This window comes from Myotis brandtii, unplaced genomic scaffold (genome assembly GCF_000412655.1).
Source record: "Myotis brandtii unplaced genomic scaffold, ASM41265v1 scaffold266, whole genome shotgun sequence".
Taxonomy (NCBI): Eukaryota; Metazoa; Chordata; class Mammalia; order Chiroptera; family Vespertilionidae; genus Myotis; species Myotis brandtii.
Window position 1 is genome coordinate 8,099,497 of NW_005360124.1, and position 23,340 is coordinate 8,122,836.

Sequence of the window (23,340 nt, forward strand, 5' to 3'; positions counted from 1 at the left end):
TCATTTTCCACCATTGACCCCTTCTAGTCTACCCCTATCCCCTGCCCCAGGCCTTCACCACCCTATCCTCTGTGTCCATGGTTATGCATATATGCATACAAGTTCTTTGGTTGAGTGACATTGCTTTTTAAAAGAAAAATAATGTCCATACCGTATACTTATGTGAACATGGTTTCTCAGTGCTTACCTTTATAGAACTAAAGAATGAATAAAAAAATCAATGGTGGTCCTTATTTCATTTTGACAATAAGCCATTTTTATCCATAGATACATGAACTAATTGAGGGGAAAAGGCCAATTAATCTTATTGGAGAACTCTTGCACTAAAATTGATTCCTTATATATTGTTACTTATTTAAATTTGTAAAATATAAATGCTGCGATCAAATATTTACAAATAATAATTGTAATAATGACTCATTTCAGAAAAAAAATGTGGTCACATTAAGACGTAAGGTCACAGGAAGTTAAACTAATTTTAAAATTTTACATGTATATTTTGTTGCAGTTTGATATAATTAATGCAAGATTTTCAACATTACATTTAGGAAGGAAGTAGAACAAAAATGTGACACCTATCCTAAAATAAAATAAAGGAATGATAAAAATTTCTGATTATTAAACTGAAGCTTATTTATGTATTTTTTAAAAGGATGATCAAGTGTTGCATTATTACTGATATGTAATCTATAAGATGAGACCTGGGTCCATGGAAGTGGGAGCTGGTCTGGCCTGGGGACAGCCAAAACCATGGAGAAGAGACAGTCACCCTCAGAGATCCTTCCAAAAGCACAGAAAAATGGGCGGGGTTAGGCCCTAGTTTATTTTATCCCCTGGCTGCTTTCCATTGGCTGAATCTAGCTAGCCCAAAGCTAGCTGGCAAGGGAGTTTGGAAAACATAGTTTGCAGGAGAAGGGCACCAAATAGATCAAGAGCCAAGAAGCAAATGATGATATATAAGCTAAAAAGTTCAAAGACATCTGACCGAAGCCAAACCTTCCACTATGGAAGATTAAGAATTAACTCCTTTCTTTGTGCCACTCCCAGCACTTCCCATTTTTCTCCTCCTCCCAATATAGTGATGTCATAATTATCTACACTAATAAAAGAGAAACATGGTAATTAGCGTACGACCGCTACCCTTCCCATTGGCTAATCAGCATATCCTTATGCAAATTAACTGTCAGCCAAGATGGTGGCCAGCAGCCAGGCAGCTGGAAGCGAACATGAGGCTTGCTTGCTCCAGTGACTGCGGACTCCAACGTTCCCCGCCTAACTTGCCGGCCTCTCAGTTGCAACTCTAAGCAACTATGTACTATGTTGCAAATAAGAAGCTAAACAAAACCCCAGAAACCAGCTTTCAGCCTGCCGGGATCTCAGAGCTGAAGTTATACATTGTTTCGATTATAGAACGGCAAACAAACCAGATACGAAGCCTCAGAGCTAGAGCCAGAGCTAAAGCTGGCCCAGAATAAAATAAAAAAAGAGAAAAAAAAGGAGCGGTTGGGAGCTTCAGTCAACAACCGCCAGCCTGAAAGCAGCCCTCAGCCCCTCACCCAGACTGGCCAGGCACCCCAGTGGGGACCCCCACCCTGAAGGGTGTGTGACCAGCTGCAAACAGCCATCATCCCCTCATCCAGGCTGGCCAGGCACCCCAGTGGGGACCCCCACCCTGAAGGGGGTGTGACCAGCGGCAAACAGCAATCATCCCCTCATCCAGGCTGGCCAGGCACCCCAGTGGGGACCCCCACCCTGAAGGGGGTGTGACCAGATGCAAACAGCCATCATCCCCTCATCCAGGCTGGCCAGGCACCCCAGTGGGGACCCCCACCCTGAAGGGGGTGTGACCAGATGCAAACAGCCATCATCCCCTCATCCAGGCTGGCCAGGCACCCCAGTGGGGACCCCCACCCTGAAGGGGGTGTGACCAGATGCAAACAGCCATCATCCCCTCATCCAGGCTGGCCAGGCACCCCAGTGGGGACCCCCACCCTGAAGGGGGTGTGACCAGATGCAAACAGCCATCATCCCCTCATCCAGGCTGGCCAGGCACCCCAGTGGGGACCCCCACCCTGAAGGGGGTGTGACCAGATGCAAACAGCCATCATCCCCTCATCCAGGCTGGCCAGGCACCCCAGTGGGGACCCCCACCCTGAAGGGGGTGTGACCAGATGCAAACAGCCATCATCCCCTCATCCAGGCTGGCCAGGCACCCCAGTGGGGACCCCCACCCTGAAGGGGGTGTGACCAGATGCAAACAGCCATCATCCCCTCATCCAGGCTGGCCAGGCACCCCAGTGGGGACCCCCACCCTGAAGGGGGTGTGACCAGATGCAAACAGCCATCATCCCCTCATCCAGGCTGGCCAGGCACTTGTGCACCGGGCCTCTAGTCTATACTAATAAAATCATAATATTCTAATTAGACCAGACAGCTGAATGACATTTCAGATGTCATTCTGGATGTCCTTCTGGACAAAGCTGCAGTGGTGGAGGCCGAGGCAGAGGTTAGGGTGATCAGGCAGGCAGAGGAGCAGTTAGAGGTGACCAGGCCAGCAGGGGAGCAGTTAGGGGGCAATCAGGCAGGCAGAAGTAGTTAAGGGTGATCAGGCAGGCAGGGGAGTGGTTAGGGGCATCAGGCAGGCAGGCAGGCAAATTTGTTAGGGGCGATCAGGAAGGCAGGCAGGTGAGCATTTAGGAGCCAGTGGTCCCAGATTGTGAGAGGGATGTCCGTCTGCCGGTTTAGGCCCAATCCTGCAGGGGTCCCAGATTGGAGAAGGTGCAGGCCAGGCTGAGGGACCTCCCCTCCCACCCCCATGCATGAATTTCGTGCACCGGGCTTCTAGTATTATATGAATAGCCAATGCTAACATTATATATGTTCAGTAAATAAATGTTTTACAGTTGAGCCACACAGTATATTGTATTCCTTTCCATCCCTGAACACATTTGTTGTTGTCTGTGTACCTAATATTAAAAACAAAATATTGAAATATAAACAATAGTATAATAAGCCTCTAGGTACACAGCACCCAGTTATAATAATTGTGATCTAATGATCATTATTTTATCTATATTCCACCTTTGCATCAAGTTGTTTGGGGAGAGAAGAGCAGGAGGGGGCAAATTCCAGATTGTGATTGTCCTTTCTTTGTTTGCTAATTTAAAAAAATGATTTACCATTAATTCATCCCAAACTCTTCACCAGTTGGTTAAATCCATTCTCAAGATATGCAGACATATAGGTTATCCTATCAGTTTCATCTTGAGGAAGGCTTTTCTGGGACCTTCTCACCTGCTCCAATCTGGGCCAGTTTCTCACTTTGCACGATATGCACCTGTTATTCTGGGATCTTCCTTCACTTTCTACTCACCCCTGCTTTTTCCATCTCAAGCCTTCCTTCATGTATGTGTGTATGTATATGTTTGTATGTTTGTGTTTGATTTTCCAATTCATTTTGGTAGAGGTCAGCTCTGAGATGCAGGTAAGGTAAACTTTTTGAGACATCACATGTCTGAAAATGTCCTCCTTTTACCCTCATCCTCAACTAATAAATAGAAAGTTGATGCATAGAATTCCAGGTTGGACATCCTTATTCTTCAGAATCTCTCAGGTGTTCATCCACTGTCTCCTAGCTTCCAGTGTTGTGTTGAGAAGTCCCAAACCTGTTTCCATTCCTGATCCTTTGTGCCTGACCTACATTTCACCTTGTTGGAAACTTGTAGTATCTCCTCTTTGTTTCAAGTGTTCTGAATTTCAAAACTGATGTGCCTTACTGTGAGTTCATTTTTATTTATTGTTCTGAGCAGTCATCAGACATCTTCCACTAGGAAACACAAGTTCTTCAGTTCTGGAAGATAATTCCGTTTTTGAATTATTCCTTTTATTATTTTCTCCCTTCTCTGTGACTGGTTTCTGATTTTCTTATTTGTTCTAATTTTCTAGCCCTTTTGTTCTACTATAAGGAAGATTTCCTTAATTTTATCTTTAAGCACCTTTAATGTTTTATTTGTGATTATATTTTAAATTTCCAATAGTCCTTTTCTTGTCCTCTGTTATTTTTTATATAGTATTTTGTTCAGAAAAGACGAGTCCAAATCTCTTCTTACCTCCCTAAGCTTATCAATGATAGATTTCTTTTATTTTATTTATTTTTTTATTTTATTTTTTTTATTTTTCCAGCAATACATTCAGTTTTATTATTAACTTGTATCCTATTGTACAAATAGATCATAATATGCTATTAATTCTCCTGTGGTAACCTTTAAGTTCTTCCTAGGCTTTAGTTATTATGTATAAACTAGAAGCCTGTTGCATGAAGATTCGCGAAATCGCGCAATAGGCCTTCCTTCCCCTGGCTGCCATTACTGGTTTTCCTCCGGCACCCAGGACCTAGGCCTTTGGTCTGGCCACAGCAGAGAAGCCAAGCCTCTTCATGCTGGAAGCCAGTCCATCCTTGCTGCTTGACACAGTCGCTGCAGGGAAGAAACATCTGCACAGCATATGTTTCAAGGGACCTGGCGTATATGGCATACTGTTCTTAATATGTTTGCTCACCTTCTTGGTGCTATGTGTTTTAACCAAGGTCACCTCTCCAAGCTATTTCTTTTATTTTTAAAGACAGCTTTATTGAGGTTTATTACATACCATAAAATTCACCCATTTTTGAAGGATACAGTTTGATGAGTATTAGTAAATTTATACAATTATGCAACAATCACCATAATCTAGTTTTACAACAGTTTTATCACCCCTAAAAGTTTCCCCATATTCATTTATAGTCAATCCCCACTGGGTGCATGTTTTAAATTTCTTCTTGTACCAAATTAAAATTTTTAAAAAATTAGAGTTGATATTCAATATTATATTAGTTTCTGATATATGCATAGTGGTTAGACATTGATAACTTATGAAGTTATCCCCTGGTAAGTCTAGTACCTAGTTGGCACCATACAGCTGATTATAATATCATTGACTACATGCCATGTGCTATATTTTCCATCCTTGTGACTATTTTGTAACTGCCAGTTTGTACTTCTTAATCGCTTTGCTTATTTTTTAGGTCCCACATATGGGGTAGGCAAAAGTAGGTTTATAACTGTTCACATGAAAACATACAAATTAATAAATAATAATACAATAATAAACTCTGTGCTTCAGGTACTCACAACTACTTTTGCCCACTCCTGTGTACGTAAAATCATAGAATATTAGTCTTTCTCTGTCTGACTTATTTCACTTCGCATAATTCACCCTAGATTCACCCATGCTGAATGGTAAGGTTTCATTCTTTTTTATGGTTGAGTAATATTCCATTGCATATATGTACCACATCTTTTTTATCCAATTGTCTATCGGTGGGCACTTAGGTTGCTTCCATAGCTTGGCTATTGTAGTAGATAATTTTGCAATGAACATAGGGATGTATATATCTTTTTGAATTAGTGTTTTAGACTTCTTCAGATGAATACCCACAAGCAGAATTGCTGGGTCATAAGGTAGTTCTATTTTTATTTTTTTAAGGACTCTCCATACTGTTTTCCACAGTGGCTGCACCAATCTGCATTCCCACCAACAGTTAAGGAGGGAACCCTTCTTTCTACATACATCTGTATGTCCTCTTTAGAGAAATGTCTATTCAGATCCTTTGCCCATTTTTAAATCTGATTATTTGTGTTTTTTTGGTGTTAGGTTGCAGGAGTTCTTTATATATTTTGGATATTAACTCCTTATTGGATATAATGATAGTTTATTTCTAAAGATTTCCTTCTTCCTGTAGTTTCTGTTTGCTCTAAGAATTTTTGTTTTCTTTGTTTTTGTTTGTTTACTTTGGTCTATATCATTTATAGATTTATGGACCATTGAGTAATTGAAATTTGGCTAGTCCAACCTGAGATGTACTATAAGTATAAAATATACTCTGACTTTGAGAACTTGGAATGAAAGGGTATAAAAGACCTCACTAATGTTTTTACTTTTTTTTAATATGTTGAAATGATATTATAGATATATTGGATTAAGTAAAATATAGTATTAAAATTAATTTCACCGATTTCTTTTTTACTTATTTAATGTGGCTACTGTAAAATTTAAAGTACTTATGTGGCTTGCATTATATTTCTAACAGGCAGTCCTCTGTTAGACTTTGTTCTCAGATGTCTGGTAAATTTTGGTTTTTGGCCGTTGTATACATCTGTATTTATAATAGGGTTATTCCAATATAATTCATATGTCACAAAATATACCCTTTAAAGAGTATAATTCAGTAATTTTTAGAATCCTTAGAAATGTGCAATTAACATAACTATGAAATAACAGAATATCTACATTACCCTAGAAAGAAACCATGCACAATGCCCCTTTGGACTTACAGACAAGTGGATTTAGGAACAGCTTAGGGAGGCCCCATGTTTGGGAACTTCCAGAACCTAACCTGCTCATAAGCTTGTGGCGTTTCTGTGGCATATGCACACACAGAGCTGTCCATCTTCCTTAATGTCATGGTTATTCTAAAGAAAATGCCTCTTAAATTACTGTGCCTTTTCCCTGCTGTTTGCTATTCTCTGATATCATTCCCCGCAGGTCTTCAGTCCAGGCTTATTTGAGATTAGCTTTCAACTGAGAGAGAATAGAGACAGTTCAGTGGGAGAAAGCGGGCTGCTCTGTGTGGATTTTCTGGCCCTTTCTGATATATCTTTCATGCTGATCACGTGAGTTGGCTTTGGACCTCCACTTTGCTCTGCACGTGGGCCCTATATTCTCTTGGCTTCCCGTGATTTTGATCTATTTGGAAAACCCTTCAGTTTTACATTTGCTTTAATTTCCAGCCTAGGTGTTTCTTTGATTATTTTCATTGGCCTGGTGGAGTGAGCCCTGAGTTTCCTTTTTTGTCCAGCCCAACTCTCTGCCCTGGCCACCCCTACTCCATATCCGGCCTTACTTTCCCCTGCTATCAAAACCATTTCTTGCCAGGGCAGTGTGGCTCAGTGATTGAGCATCAACCCATGAACCAGAAGGTCACAGTTTGATTCTCAGTTAGGGCACATGCCTGGTTGCTGGCTCAATCCCCAGTAGAGAGTTGCAGGAGGCAGCCCATTGATGATCTCATCATGGATGTTTCTATCCCTCTGAAATCAATAAAAACATATTTAAAAAAACATTTCTTTTCCTCTGCATTCCCAATTCATCCAGTCACAAATTGGCAAAGGGGACTAATGTAATGCTAAAGGCCATGGCACCTCCTTTCAGCATATGAAAATACTTGAATACTCTTTGCTCTTGAGTTTGGACATAGACAGGTATGTTGGGTGCTTTGAAGAAGGTGGATGGGTGACAGTCTGTACCAGACTCAGAGCTGAGGAGAGCACTGGCATAAGGTAAGGCATGAGCCACCCTGGGCTAGTACCTCAGGGGTGCCTAAGTGTCTAGCGCAGGAAAAGGATCTAAAATAATGCAGGGAAAGGCACAGTAATTTAAAATAAAACAACTAGAACCTCAATGTTAGGATGCTCAAATAACTTACTGAAACATCCTACTCTTACTTCAAAAACAGTGGAACACGAGGCAGTAAATAGTTTCTCCCATTAGCTGGAGATGTATCAAAGGTGAAAAGCAGATCAGGAATCCATATGGACAGCCTGACCGAGTTTTGGCAGCTGGGAGGAGCGTGGCAGGTGACATTTGGTGATGGAGATTCACTGCCAGGCAGTTACAGAGCTCCAGGTGGCAATAGCAGGAAGAGTAGACATTGCAAGGGCACTGAAATAAAGACTGGGTCAGTGATTACTTGTAAGTAGCCCCAGGAGAGTCCAGAAAACACCCCAAGCCAAGTGCTTAGAAAACAGATCAGAGGAATGGCAAGAATTTGGCAGGAACATAAGGACAGTGGATATACAGGCAGTAGGGAAAATTACATGTGACCTCACACCCATCTTCTTTTGGAACGCTCGGCTAAACATAATAAAGGGGAAGAGGGGCTGCTCTGCATGCTTATCCCTTGGAAATTAGGAAGTTGTCATCCAGGAGGCCCTATGAACAAACTGCGGTCTTAACCTATGGTTCCTCAACCGACACGGACTGGGGCTCTATGCACATGATCTGGAAAACAACATTGCAGAGTGCCAAATGCTTCACGAGAAATGGAATATTTATGACTCATTGTTCAGCTCTTAATCACTTGACAACTGACTTTCCTATTTAGAACAAATACAATTGTACATAGCCGTTTCCTTCAGATGCAAAAAAATAACACACACACATACCCACACATAAACAGAAATGCCTCGTTAAAAGGACCGGAGGGCAATAAAGTAGAAAAGAGTGTTAAAAACTGAAAAGGACGATTACAGTTTGGCCCACATTTTAAAGTGTGCTGTCCATTGCAGTGCTGTTCTCACCTCCACTGTTTTGGGAGTTATTGGAAGTGATAACAGTCTTGCCTTTATAATGCAGCTTATTTGTAGAGATTCAAAATACCTGTCTGTGGTTGGAGAGCTGTCTTCATTTGCCATCTCAATACATTTTTCCAAGAAATCTGTGTGGAGAACACAGTGTCCCAGTTTTTTGTTGAATGAATGAACTCAAAACAACCAGCGCATTTTGGGCAGTCATTATGGCCCAGAGACAGTTGCTGTCAGTGAAACTTGGCATTGGAAGGGAAGGGGAAATTCTTGTGACAAATCTCTCTCACAAATCAGAGAGAGAGTTGGTTCAAACTCTTGGAAAGAAAGGATTGAGATGTTACCAAAAGCAACAAGAGGAAGAAGTTTGAAGGACAGCAGGTCAAAGAGGTCAACTTCAAGAGAAGTAAGACCAGATCCAGGGTGAGGTACAGGCCTGGGATGCTCAGAGCAGAGTTGGGAGACTGAGTCAGATGGAGATGCCAGTGGTACTGAAGACTCCTCCACTTATCAGATGAGTCACCTGGGGCTAGTTACTTCATCTCTCTGAATTTTTAATGGGCATGATAATAATACCTACTTTACAGAGATTATGTAAAGATTAAATAAATTAGTATTTATAGAGTTATTAATTATTTTAAAGTGGCTTGAAATTCGTCTTCAAAGAATGCTGAAGGCTGATGAAGATTGCTGAACATTGGGTTTCAATAAACAAACCACAATTCAGCATTACCAGCCTTATGGCTTAGCCAGCTCTGTATCTCCTGTGCCCAGCAGTGCCTTGCACATCGCAGGTGCTCAGTAAATACCTGGTGAGTTGCCTTGATTCCATACCATGGCCTGTGACCTGGCACAGACACTTGCCTGGCATAGCCCATTCTGGCAGGTACTTTGAGATGATGGGTCTTAGACAGCAGGTTGCGTATCCTGAAGTCAACCTCTGCATTTGGGTCAGTGCTACTGGAGACGAGCATCCTAGTTGAGTGGAACTTTCTCTCTGGCATCAACTGCTTTCCTGTCACAGTAGTCTCACCGTTTGACCATACATGTAGGGATGTCCTATACTGAGTCTATTTTCTTAATAATTATATCAACTATAATAATACACTAGTACATTATTATTAGCAACTCAACATCTTTTTAAATTGCAAATCTGTGCTTTAAATCCATTATAGCCTCTGTCTCCTTATTGTTATAGGAAACTGTCAAAAATGTTCAATAGTCTCTGTAGTAATCTCACCTGGGCATAATACAGTGATCATTTCTTAGCAACCACTGAGGGCCCCAGTTGGCCAGCACTGAGCATAGGTATGCAAAGGTAAGACTATAGGCTTTCTGACTCTAGCTCCTGGCATCATGCCTAGCACTTAAAACAGCACTGAAAAGACATGCTTATGGAAAAGAACTGGCCAGCGCTTAAGGACTCGTGCATTGCTCAGCAAATGCAGTGCTGAAATATATTTAATCATTAAACGAATATTTATTGAGTTCCCACTAGGTGCCAGGTGGTCTTTCAGGATCTGAGGATAAAGTGAGCAACAAAACGATGATCTGTGGCACTCACCCTTTATAGCTGATGAAAATATAAACAAGAAAAATTTAAATACAGATAAGTATTATGATTAAAATGCAACAGGATAATGGGAACGGTACAAGATTAGTCATCACTCCAAATACTCCGAGGCAGTGATTTTTAAGCTGAGACTTCAGATATGCAATGATCTAAAGTGAAAAAGAGCTTGGTGTATTAAAGGAATGAAAAGAAGGTTACTGTCTACTGGAGGGCGAATATAGAAGAGATCAGAGAAGGAGGCAGGGGTCTGAGAGAATGGGGCTTTGTAAGTGGTTTGGATTTTATTTATTTATTTATTATTATTTTTTTTATAATGGTCTCATAAACTAAATTATATTTCTTTTTTTCCCCTCTCTTTTTTTATTGCTTAAAGTATTACAAAGAGTATTACATATGTCTCCTTTTTTTCCCCCGCCCTTGACAATCCCCCAGCCTCCCCTACCCCCCAGTGTCTTATGTCCATTGGTTATGCTTATATGCATGCATACAAGTCCTTCGGTTGATCTCTTACAATCAGGTGTTTGGCACCACATCTAAGTCCATACATAGTGTGTGAATCAAAGACTAGTGTCTTTTCAAAGCATTTGCCAGATAGCAAAAGATAGCTCTCAAGAGATTTCTCTTTCTCAAGTAACATAAGTAACTAGAAATCTATGTATTTGTGTTCCTTAGACTCAAACAGACGTGGATTTGATTCCTAGGACTGCTGTCTAGTAAATGTACATTAGTACACATACTGCTTATCACCAGTGAGTTCTCTCCTCATCTGTAAAATGGAAATACTATTTAAGTAGAACCAAGTGAAATTACCATATATAAAGTCAAAAGAAGTTGAATATTGGTGATTTTATATGGTTCAACCTATCTCTGTTTCATAAGACTGAATTCAGAATAGAAAACTAAGTCCATATATGTCTACTGGTCACAACTCCTTTGTTACACATGACAGACTCCAAACTCAAGATAGCTTAAGAAAAAAAAAAGAATGCAGTAGCTCAGGTAACTGGTCCATCTATGAATGGTGTTATCTTCCTTTTGGCAGGATCCAGGGACTCAAGTGATCTTTCTCTCTCTCTCTTTCTCTCTCTCTCTCTCCCTCCCTCCCTCCTTCCCCACTTTTTCCTGTGTCTGTTGACTGTGTCATACATAATAACCAAGATGACCAATGGCAGTCTTCACTAGAAGCAAAGCAGACATTTCTTTCCCAAAGCCTGTCTTTCTTGAGCTACATGCTCACCCCTCAAATACCCACTGTTTCCAGGTGCATCACATGGCTACTATGCTTGGCTCACCTAAAGAAAGTTGGCACAGATAAAGGGCACTATACATGAAAGACTAATTAGAATCACCTAAGACAGGGAAAGAGTTACCCAAGGATATCAGGGTACTAGGTAGGCAGAAAAAAATAATGTCTACTACATTGTGTACAACACTTAGCACAGATCTGGCTCACAGAAGATGTGTTAAAATTAGCTGGTTTCTTACTAGTACACAATACTCAAACATAACAGGTCAGATTTACTGTTTCATCCAAAGATAACACGACCAACTTTTCTCAATTTGCCGGGGACTTTCCGGGTGTTAACACTATGTCTCTTGCCCTGGAAAACTCCTTGTCACAAGCAAACTATCTTGGTTTGTCTGAACTGTCCTAGTTCTAAAACTGAAAGTTTCCACATCTGGGGAATGCCCTCAGTCCCCAGTAAACCAGGAAAGCTGGTCACCTTGTCCAAAGATGGCACTTCTAAGTGTAAATCTTAGCTGCAGTTGAAGTCTTGTTAAGTCAGTTCATGAGTCACTACATCGATAAAGAATGAAGTGGTACGGTACATCCAAAACCATAGAGCTGCATGGAAAATGCACAGACCATGTCTGTTTTATTTGCAGTTACCGGATCTTTCCCTTTGCTTCGCCTTTCTCCTGCTTTCTTTGTTTTTCTTTCATGGTGTCTTTCTTTCTCCTTTTCCCATTTTCTTTCTTCCTTCTTCCCTTCCTCATTCCTTTCTTCTTTCTTCCCTCCCTTCCTTCCTTCTCTCTATTTTCTTCTTTCTTTTCTACTTTCTTTTTTGGCAACATATTTACCTTTCAAATAGCATCTAACTTAGATCTCGTTTGTGATCGTCCAGGGATCTTCCAAACAAGCTGTCTTGTTTGACTAAAATAATCCAGCTTCAGTAAATACATTTATCCTGGATAATCCACCAAGTAAGTGGACACTTTGTTGTTAATTAAGACAAGAAATGTATGTGCAATAACTGTGGTTTCTAAGACAGCACGCTCATGATGCTGGACATAAAAAATGAAAAAATGGAGGGAGGGGCAAAAAAGATGATGATAGTTAAATGAGGGAGTCTCTAGGGTTTTGTATGTATAATATCATGTCGTCTGCAAATAAGGACAGTTTTACTTCCTCTTTTCCAATTTGGATGCCTTTTATTTCTTCTTCTTGTCTAATTGCAATGGCTAATACTTCCCGGTCTATGTCGAACAGGAGTGGTGAGAGTGGGCATCCCTGTCTTGTTCCTGTTCTTAGGGGAAATGGTGTTAGTTTTTGTCCATTGAGTATGATGTTGGCTGTGAGATGCGCAGGGAGATGGGTTTGTGTAGAGGAGTGATGCGGCTGCTGAGACCAATGCAGCATCTCAGAGAGAATGTACTACAGTGGGCGATCGCGGAATCAGGATGACTAGGTAGCAGGCTATTGCAGTGGTCCACCTAAAAGAAAACAATAGCTGGGCCTCAGTAGCAGTGGGCAGAGAGAGAAGAAAATGAAGAGATGTTTTGGAGTGAGAGCCAACAAGACTTGACGATGGGTTGGATGTTAGAAGTAAGAGAAAAGGAGGAACAGGGAGGTCTCCTGGGCTTTTAGCTTAAGTAATTAGATGGTTTGTGGTGCCATTACTGAGATGGAGGAAACTAGGGGGAGAACAGGTTTGGAGGGGTTCGAAATCAATAATTCTGTTTTGCAGACATTAAGTTCAAGACGCAATACCGCTTCATAGTTTTTAATTTTGATCCCAGTGAGCTACGTGGCAATTCACTGGAGAAGGCTTATCTGCTACATTTTTAGGGGGGAAAGTAATTATTGGAGAGGTGGAAAGAAATGGCTTAGATCTCAAGGAGCACAGGTAGGAAGCTGCAAGGACCCCTTCCTTCTAATAAGCCCTGAGGCTCCCATAGGAGAAACAACCCTCAAGATTCTCCCTGGTTCACTTTGGCTTTCTCAGAACCACTCTAGTCAGGAAAAGAAAAATAAACGTGCTCACACCATATTGCACATTCTTTTCCTGGGAAAATCCACGCAAGGGATGTTTATTTCCCGGGCGTGCTGCATCCGGAAATAAGAATTCCCGAGTAACAGGAGGGATGCCTGCCTGCATCCGTGCAGAGGGCAGTCTGAACCTGGACACGTCTCTTTAACAGACAAACTTTATAGTGTGATTTCTTTGTCTAAAGACATGTTTTTCTTTTCTTCATTTGCTTTTTTTATTAATAATAACTTTTTATGGAACATGTCTCTGACCCTGTTGCTCATTTGTAAGTGAAGTGAAGTTTTCTCATTATTTCAGGAGAAAAGGCAGTCCAGGCTAGCTCTTCCAGCTCCATAGCTCTAGAGTTTGTTCTTTTGTTGTTTTCCCAAACTTCTTTATTATTCTATTTTAAATTCTTTATTGTTTAAAGTGCATGAGTCTCATTTTTCCTCCATTGACCTCTTCCCCACCAATCCCTCCCCCAAGCACAAGCCCTCACCCACTTCCCCTACTGTCTGTGCCCATTGGTTTTGCTCAAATGCATGCATACAAGTCCTGTGGTTGATCTCTTACCCCCTCACTCCCTGCCTTCCCTCATAGGCTGTACAGTCTGTTCAATGCTTCAATGTCTCTGGTTCTATTTTTGTTCATCAGTTTATGTTGTTCATTATATTCCACGAATGAGTGAGATCATGTTATATTTATCTTTCTCTGAAAGGCTTATTTCACTTAGCATAATGCTCTCTAGTTCAATCCATGCTGTTGCAAATGGTAAGAACTCCTCCTTTTACCAAGCAGTGTAGAATTCCATTATGTAGATGTACCACAGTTTTCTAATCCACTCGTCAGCTGACGGGCACTTAGGCTGTTTCCGAATCTTAGCTATGGTGAATTGTGCTGCTATGAACATAGGGGTGCATATATCCTTTCTGATTGGTGTTTGTTTTCTTGGGATACATTCCTGGAATTGGGATTACTGGGTCAGATGGAAGCTCCATTTTTAATTTTTTGAGGAAATGCCATTCTGTTCTCCACAGTGGCTGCACCAGTCTGTATTCCCACCAGCAGTGCAAGAGGGTTCCTTTTTCTCAGCATCCTCTCCAGCACTTGTCATTTGTTGATTTGTTGATGATAGCCATTCTGACAGGTGTGAGATGGTACCTCATTGTTGTTTTGATTTGCATCTCTCAGATGATTAGTGACTTCGAGCATGTTTTCATATGTCTCTTGGCCTTCCTTATGTCCTCTTTTGAATAGTGTCTGTTTAGGTCCTTTGCCCAAAGACTCCATCAAAAAACTGCTAGACTTAATAAATGAATTCGGCAATGTAGCAGGATACAAAATTAACACCCAGAAATCTATGGCTTTTTTATATACCAGTAATAAACTCACAGAAAGAGAAACTAAAAAAATAATCCCGTTTACCATTGCAACAAAAAATTTAAGATACCTAGGAATAAATTTAACCAAGGAGGTAAAGGTCCTGTACTCAGAAAATTACAGGATGCTGAAAAAGAAGATAGAGGAAGACATAAACAAATGGAAGAATATACCATGTTCATGGATTGGTAGAATCAACATCATTAAAATGTCCATACTACCCAAAGCAATCTATAGATTCAATGCAATCCCCATTAAAATACCAACGTCATATTTCAAAGGCCTAAAACAAACTCTCCAAAAATTCACCTGGAATAAAAAAAGACCCCAATTAGCTGCAGCAATATTGAGAAAGAAGAACAATCTTGGAGGGATCACAATCCCAGATATCAAGCTATATTACAAAGCCAGTGTTCTCAAAACTGCCTGGTACTGGCACAAGAACAGACACTTAGACCAATGGAACAGAACAGAGAACCCAGAGATCGACCAAAGCCATTATGCTCAATTAATATTTGACAAAGGAGGCAAGAGCATACAATGGAGTCAAGACAGTCTCTTCAATAAATGGGGTTGGGAAAATTGGACAGACATGCAAAAAAAAAAAAAATGAAACTAGACCACCGACTTACACCATACACAAAAATAAACTCAAAATGGATAAAGGACTTAAATGTAAGACAGGAAACCATAAAAATCTTAGAAGACTCCATAGGCAGCAAAATATCAGACATATGTCATAGCAATATCTTTACCGATACAGCTCTAAGGGCAATGGAAACTAAGGAGAAAATAAACAAATGGGACTACATCAAAATAAAAAGCTTCTGCACAGCAAAAGAAACCATCAACAAAACAACAAGAAAGCCCACTGCATGGGAGAACATATTTGCCAATGTTATGTCCGATAAGGGTTTAATCTCCAAAATTTACAGGGAACTCATACAACTTAACAAAAGGAAGATAAACAATCTCAAACTTCTTAAATCTATGGCTGTGAATTTCCTAAAATCTGCCTCTTCTATTCTCTTCTCCTACTTTTAACTGGGTCTTCTGGTTCCTTTGACTCTATTGTGTCTATTCTGCTTAGTTGGACTCTATTGTTAACAATTACTTTTTAGCAGCAGGGAGCCTCCTCTTCCTGGTGGTCACCCCTGAATTGAGGATTACTTTGCTTCCTACACAGAGGGAAAGGAGCTGCCAAGCTTTATATAAACGGAGGGGCTCTGTCTTAGAAGCAAGACTGAGTTGGTAAGTTCTGAAGATTTTCAGGCTCCAGGCTGCTCCAGGCCTTGTCTTATAGCATTACACTCGCCTCCTGGTTCAGGTCCTATTCTATTGGCTGGCTGAGTTTTTCAGTTAGTATATATTGCAATTTAGGGGCTCTTCTCTTTTTAGAACTGTTGAAAGTCCAGTGGCTTTTCACTTTCTCTCAGAAGATGATGTTACTATATGAGTCTTGGAGCTGTCTTGGTTTGTTTTGATAAACTCAGGAGTTTGTAGAGGTATCTTGTCACCGAGTTTTGTTGAAGAGATATTTTCTATGGGTCTTTGATTTTGTTATCTTAGTGTAGCTCTTCTGTCTGTTTTTATGAGAAGGTTCAGGGAGATTAGAAAGCAATGCTGTTTCCACTGTCAGCTCTATTTAAAAAAATCTACTCCTTAGATAAATTCACATACAGAATTCTGAGCTTAAAGAATTCACTCCTCACACTTACACAATTTGGGAGCCTTCTAATGGTATTTTTTCTCATCTCTGCCACCAGCTAAATCTCTCTGTGATGTACTGTCCGCCCTGCTTTGCTACATTCTAAAGGGAATATACCAGTATTACATTTAAAAGTTTGGTTTGAAACAGACTGGCTTTAACACACCTAGAGTGCCATTTTTTTCCCTTTCAGATTAAATAAGAAATCAATTGGAAAATTTCAGTTTATAAATAATTTTCAACAGTTTTGCTAAATGGTTATGGAATTTCCCTTTCTTGCATTTTGTAAACACAGGTTGCTACACTGCTTTAATTGCTTCTTACATCACTGTAGTATAATGTCAGTTCTCTCAAGGGGATTGTTATGTTGAGAAACAGAAATGTTACCATGGGCCACTGATAACATCAGTAGTAACAATACTAATAATAGGAATAGTACCATATACTCAGCAATTCTTTGTGTCAAATCAGGACAGACAAAATTCTAACATGGCTCCCCCACCCCTTTCACAGCTATAGAACAAATAATCCTAAATTTTGTTTGGAACTACAAAAGATGCCAACTAGCCAAAGCAATCTTAAGAAGAACAAAGCTGGAGGCATTACACCCCCTGATTTTAACTATATTACAAAACTATAGTAATCAAAATAGTATGGTGTTGCCATAAAAACAGACACATAGATCAATGAAATAGGACAGATATACCAGAAATAAACCCACATGTATATATAGTCAATTAATCTATGACAAAGAAGCTAAGAATATATAATGGGGAAAGGATAATCTCTTCAATAAATGGTGTTGGGAAAACTGGTCAACCACATGTATGAGAATGAAATTGGACCACTATCTTACACCATACAGAAAATTAACTTATTTTTAAAGACTTGAGTATAAAATCTGAATCCATACAATTCTTAGACAAAATCATAGACAGTAAGCTCCCTGACATCAGTCTTGGCAAATTTTTTTCTTTGATTTGACACCAAAAACAAATGCAGCAAAGGGAAAAATACACAAGTAGGACTACTTTGAACTAAAAATAAACTTCTGCACAGCAAGAGAAAGTATCAACAAAATGCAAAGGCAACCTACTAAATGAGAAAAAGGTTTTCAAATCATATATGATAAGGGGTTAATATCCAAAATATATAAATAACTTATACAACTCCATAGTGAACAAAAAGGCACAATTTGATTTTAAAAATGGGCAAAAGACATGAATAGACATTTTTTCCAAAGAGAATATACAGATACCAACAGCTACATAAAAGGTACTCAACATCACTAATTATCAGAGAAGTGCAAATCAATACCACAAGGAAATATCACCTCACAACTATTAGAATGGACATTATTGAAAGGATAAAAAATAAAAAGTGTTGGTGAGGCTGTAGAGAAAAGGGAACTTTGTTTACTGTTGTTACAACCACCACAGAAGACAGTATGGAGGTTCCTCAAAAATTAAAAATAGGACTACCATATGATCGAGCAATTCCACTTCTGGTATTTATGCAAAGAAAACAAAAATACTACTTGGAAAAGATACCTGCATCCCCATGTTCATTGCAGCATTTTTACAATAGCCAAGACAAGGAAGCAACCAAAGTATCTATCAATGGAATAATGGATAAAAAAAGTCATATATATTCAATAGAATATAATTTATCATAAAAAAGAATCACCATTTGTGACAATATGGATGGAACTTGAGGACATTATGCCAAGTGAAATCAGTCAGACCGAGAAGGACAAATACTACATGATTTCATTTATATCTGAATTTTTTAAAAACAACAACAGAAAACTGAGCTCATAGATACAGAGAACATACTGGTGGTTGCCAGAGGTAGGGGGTGGAGAAGGGTGAAATGGGTAAAAGGGATCAAAAGACACAAACTTTCAGTTATAAATAAGTCATCGGGATATGATGTACAGCAAGGTGGCTACAGTTAATACTGTATTGCATATTTGAAAGTTGCTAAGAGAGCCAATCTTCATCACAAGAATAAAACATTTTATAACTATGCATGCATGGTGACAGATGTTAACTAGACTTACTGCGGTAGTCATTTCACAAAATATAAAAATACCAAAGTATTATGTTGCACACCTGAAACGAATAAAACATTATGACAATTATACCTCAATTAAAAAAAATAAAAAATAAATTTAAGGTGATTCCCCCACATTCCTGGTATCTGGAATATATAACCTATGTCATCCCCTCACCTTGACTGTGAACAGGACCTCTGAACATGGTGGAATTCATCCCCTGATTAGGTTACATTATTCTGCAAAGGTAAAGGGATTTTGTGGACAGTGAAGGTCTCACTGTTCACCAAGTTAAGCACAAGGGAGATTACCCTGTGTAGACCTAACATAATCAGCTCAAAGCCCTTCACAGAGGGACTGAGCCCTTCCTGAAGAGAGAGATTCCCTTGCTGGCTTTGAAGAAGAAAGTTGCCACCTTGTGAGAGGGCCCCATGGCTATGACCTGAGGGGTCCTTAAGAAAATGAGAGCATCCCCTAGCAAGAAGGCAGGGAGCTCAGACCCACCCACAGCAGAAGGGAGATAAATCCTGCCAACAACCTGAGGGAGATTGGCGGTGGATCTTTCCTCAGGAGAGCCCACAGTCTGGCTCGCCCCTACCTGCAGCATGGTCACACCCTGAGTCTTACCTTGTCCAGACTCAAGAACCATTGAAATAGTGAGATAACATGTGTGTTTTAAATATGCAGCAATAGAAAATCAATGCACATACCTTGTACTACGCTTTTTTCTAAACCATCACCTTTTAAAATCTCCTAGCAAACCCAAGGTGAGGATGATGTCCATTTTACTGGTGTGGAATCTATACATTCAGGGAGGCTAAGGAATGCACCGAGGGTCACACAGGTAGGGGTACATCAGGGGCTCAAACTTAGAATTGCTTTGTTCTAGTCATCTAGCCTCTACAATGTAGTACTTCATTTCTCTTCTAGCTTCTTCAGAAATGCACACTAGTGTTTTGTAGATAAAGAGTGCATGGAGGGTTGGTGTTTAAGGTGCTATTAGCAGGATATCAACTCTGATGTGGAGTAAAAATGCCATATGCATCCTTTTCGCCTCTTAAAATATTTATTCTTATCTGAGATAATAGAAGATCTTAGCCAATTACCCAATAAATTAAATATATGTGTCTAAATATCATACTTCTTTCTTCTGAAAATTTCCAAGGGCCCAATGTAATAATTTCATTAATTTTTTTATTTATTAGATATAATTAACATCCTATAAAACTCACCCATTTAAAATGTACAATTCAATGGGTTTAGTATATTCACAAAGTTGTACAATCATAATCACTATCTAATTGCTACACATTTCATCACCCCAAAAAGAAAAGGATTAGCAATCCCTCCCCATTTTCTTACAAACTGCCCTTCTCCACAGAGCCTGGAGCCTACTTTGTTTCTATGAATTTGCTTACTTTGGACATTTTATATAAATGGAATCATATGATATGTGGCTTTTGTGTTTGGCTTCTTGGACTTAGCACGGATATTAAAGGCTGATTCACATGTAAAGCAGTATCTCATTGTGGTTTTGATTTGCATTTTCCTAATGACTAATGATATTGTGCATCTTTTTATGTGCTTCTTGGCTATTGTGTATTTTCTTTGGAGAACAGTGCAATACACATCAATATAGCTATTATTTAGACCTCGCCACATTAGCTTCATGAATGCCCTTTTTCTTTTTCTTTGCTGAAGTATTTAAATCAAATCTCAGACATTATGCAACTTTATACCAATATGCTTCTATCTACATCTCTAAAATGTATAGATTTTTCCACATAAATGATTTCTTTAAAGTACTTTATTTGTGAGTCATCATAAGTGCTATGGAAAATGGGAAGTTAAGAAGAAACTGAAGCCTAGCCAGTGTGGCTCAGTGGTTGAGCATTGACTTATGAACCAGGAGGTCGTGTTTCAATTCCTAGTCAGGGCACATGCTCAGGATGCCGGCTTCATCCCCAGTGTGGGGCGTGCAGGAGGCAGCCGATCAATGGTTCTCTCTCATTATTGATGTTTCTATCTCTCTCCCCCTCTCCCTTCCTCTCTGAAATCAATAAAAATATATTTGAAAAAAGAAGAAGAAGAAACTGAAGAGTCAGTCCATTCTGATTGAGTTTAGAATAAAAATCTGAAGGGCAGGCAGATGATGCAAAATTCCAAGAAATATATAACAACATCTTGAAAAACATTGTGGTGAAGGTTTATATTCACCATCAAGTCAACGCATCAAAATGGAAAATGCCTTCAGGCTTTATCAACTGCTTTGTATATTTCCAAAGTTATTATCTGAAGGGAATAACCCATGTTTTATTACACTTTAAACCAACTTCAGCTCAGCTATAAATTTTAATGCTTTAAAAAATAAACAGTACAAAGTTCTAGATAAAATTTTATCTTTGCTAATATTTAGGCTTAAGCTCAAATTCCTACTAACTGCAGGAAGAATTTTTAAAACACACACACACACACACACACACACACACACACACACACACACACCTCTGCAGTTGGCCATTGAAAAGGACAGTTAGGAGACCCAGAGACAACAACCTGTGTTTTCCTAATGATTACAAATCCAGCCTCAAGTCATTGTCTACACACCACGGTACTGACTGTGAGGTCTTCCTCCTTAGATCTGTCATTTTGGGAAAATAAAAGAGTTGAATTCTTTACAGTGTAAACATTATCTTCTTTTATAGCTATTATTGTATAATTTTTAAAAAATGTTTGTGGGGATATCTGCTAAATATCTCTCTTCTCTGACAACTGCCCCCTAATTCCTCACTGAAATGGAGCTCAGATACCCATGCTTATGTCACATGACCCTGTCCCTCAAACTCTGTCCCCACATTGACGATGCTTATTAGGCCACCAAAGGACATCTGATCTGAGCTTAGCAGGGAGGTTTGACTCCTAGTAACTTAGATTTAGGATTCAGAGAAAACCCATTCATGTCTGCCTGTGGACATGACCCAGAAAAAGTAACTGAGGGAGCTGTAGGTCGGACACCTGCTGTGTGCAAGGAGATGGTGAAAAACTGCTCAGTAAAAAAAATAACAAAGACACATGGAGAAGCAGAAACAAGAAACTGAAAAAGAGACAGCTAGATTCCTCTTCACTTCCCAGTTCTGGTTGCAGCTACCTGGTGCTGCCCAGCCTCTCAGTAACTTTCCAATAAATGCATTTTTTCCCTTCAAATAAACTTGTGTTGCTGTCAATTACCTGCAACCAGAAGAACCGTGACTAGGGCAGTTTGCCTATATTTCAGGGGAAGATGGAATAACTCCAAATGACGATTATATGCAGTCTTGAGAGTCCATTTCAAACAGACTTTTTGGAAAGTCAAGTTGTTTTTATTGCACCACTAATCTTCTCTTATTTAGATGTTGTCAATAAATGCACTAATCTCATTCCTCTGAGAGGAGATGCTCAATGTTGTCAGCAAAACCAGTGGGAAATGAGATGTTGATCCAAACTCTTTTGCCCCGTGATGATATAAAATGGTATAAGTTCAAAAGGACACCGTAAACAAGGTCTTACTGAATTAGGCCCGAGTCCTTTTGAGATAAAAGGGCTTTATTAAGATGTCAAATCAACAAAGCAAGATGGATTTGGGTGGCAGAATGATGGACAGACCTCTCGTTATGTGAATCGGTTGCCATTTTTTCTTACCCACAGAGGGATGTGGATCCTCTTTTATCTGTGTGTTTGTTTACATGGGACATTTTATCCCAGTGGATGAATGCTGCCTGAGAGCCCGAATCAAACCTCCAATTCTGAAGCTCACAAGAGCAGGCAAGGACAAAAACGGTCACTGTAAGTTCCAGGGGACAGTGTTTTAGCCTCTGTTTCAGCATTAATATTACTTCATAGTTTTTAAATTCCTGCTCCACTCTTTGGGAAAAAATAACTTTTTGTTAAAAGACCATTCCATTAAAAACAATTGCTGGTTACAGAAATAGCCTTTCAGGCGATCCTAAGGGAAACCAGATTCTTTCTGGTCTTGCAAGATCACTTCCCACGGTGATGCTTGATGCACGATCACTCCTTCACCAACGCACACACCTTCTCCATCCCAGGAGCACGGAGCCGGGTCCATGCCCTGGGATGCAGCAGGCTCAACGCATGGATGAGGACATCACGTTAGTGCTAGGACACGGTTGTTTGTTTCTTATTGAACAGTAGCAGCATTGAAGTCTTGCTATGAGTCAGGCATTGATATAGCTTACGCCACCATCTAATTTAACACTCAACATCTCTGTGAGCTATAGGTAGGTTTGTGATGATCCCATTTTATCAGTGAGAAAACCAAGGCACAAAGAGCTTACGTCACCTGCCAGAGATCCCTCAGTGGCAGGGCTAAGCTTTGGCCCCAGGCTGTTCCTGAGCCTTGGTTAAGCATCACCGTGCCCTGAGGGCCTCCTTAAGTACATGCTGTTGGCTTGACATACTTTGCCTCTGCTATAAAATTAAAAATACAAGATGGGTGTTGCACCCATTTCACAGATGGAAGAAAACAGAAGACCAGCAATTAAAAGTGGGGCACTCAAGACTCTTTATCACTGGTTTTCCACAATGTGATTTTAATGCTGCTTAGTATGTTTTGCTTTGTGCTTATCCTGCTTAGGGTCATTGAGGTTCTTGGAATGGTGGGTTTAGTTTTTAGCAAATTTGGAGAATGTCCAACTATTATTTCCTCAAATAACCTTTTCTGGTTCCTTCTCCTTTTCTGAAACCCAAAATATGGTATGAATTAGACTGTTTCACATTGTCCCACAGGCCACTGAGGCTCTGTTCATGTTTCTCTTCAGTCTTAGAGCTCACAGTCAGGATACACATAAAAGCTAAATTATAAACAGAAAACAGATCTGAGACATGGGGGCGGGGGCAAATTTTACCATCACAAAAATATTGTGCATTAGCTAATAATGATGATATTTTTGTCCCAGAATGTATCTATTTCATAG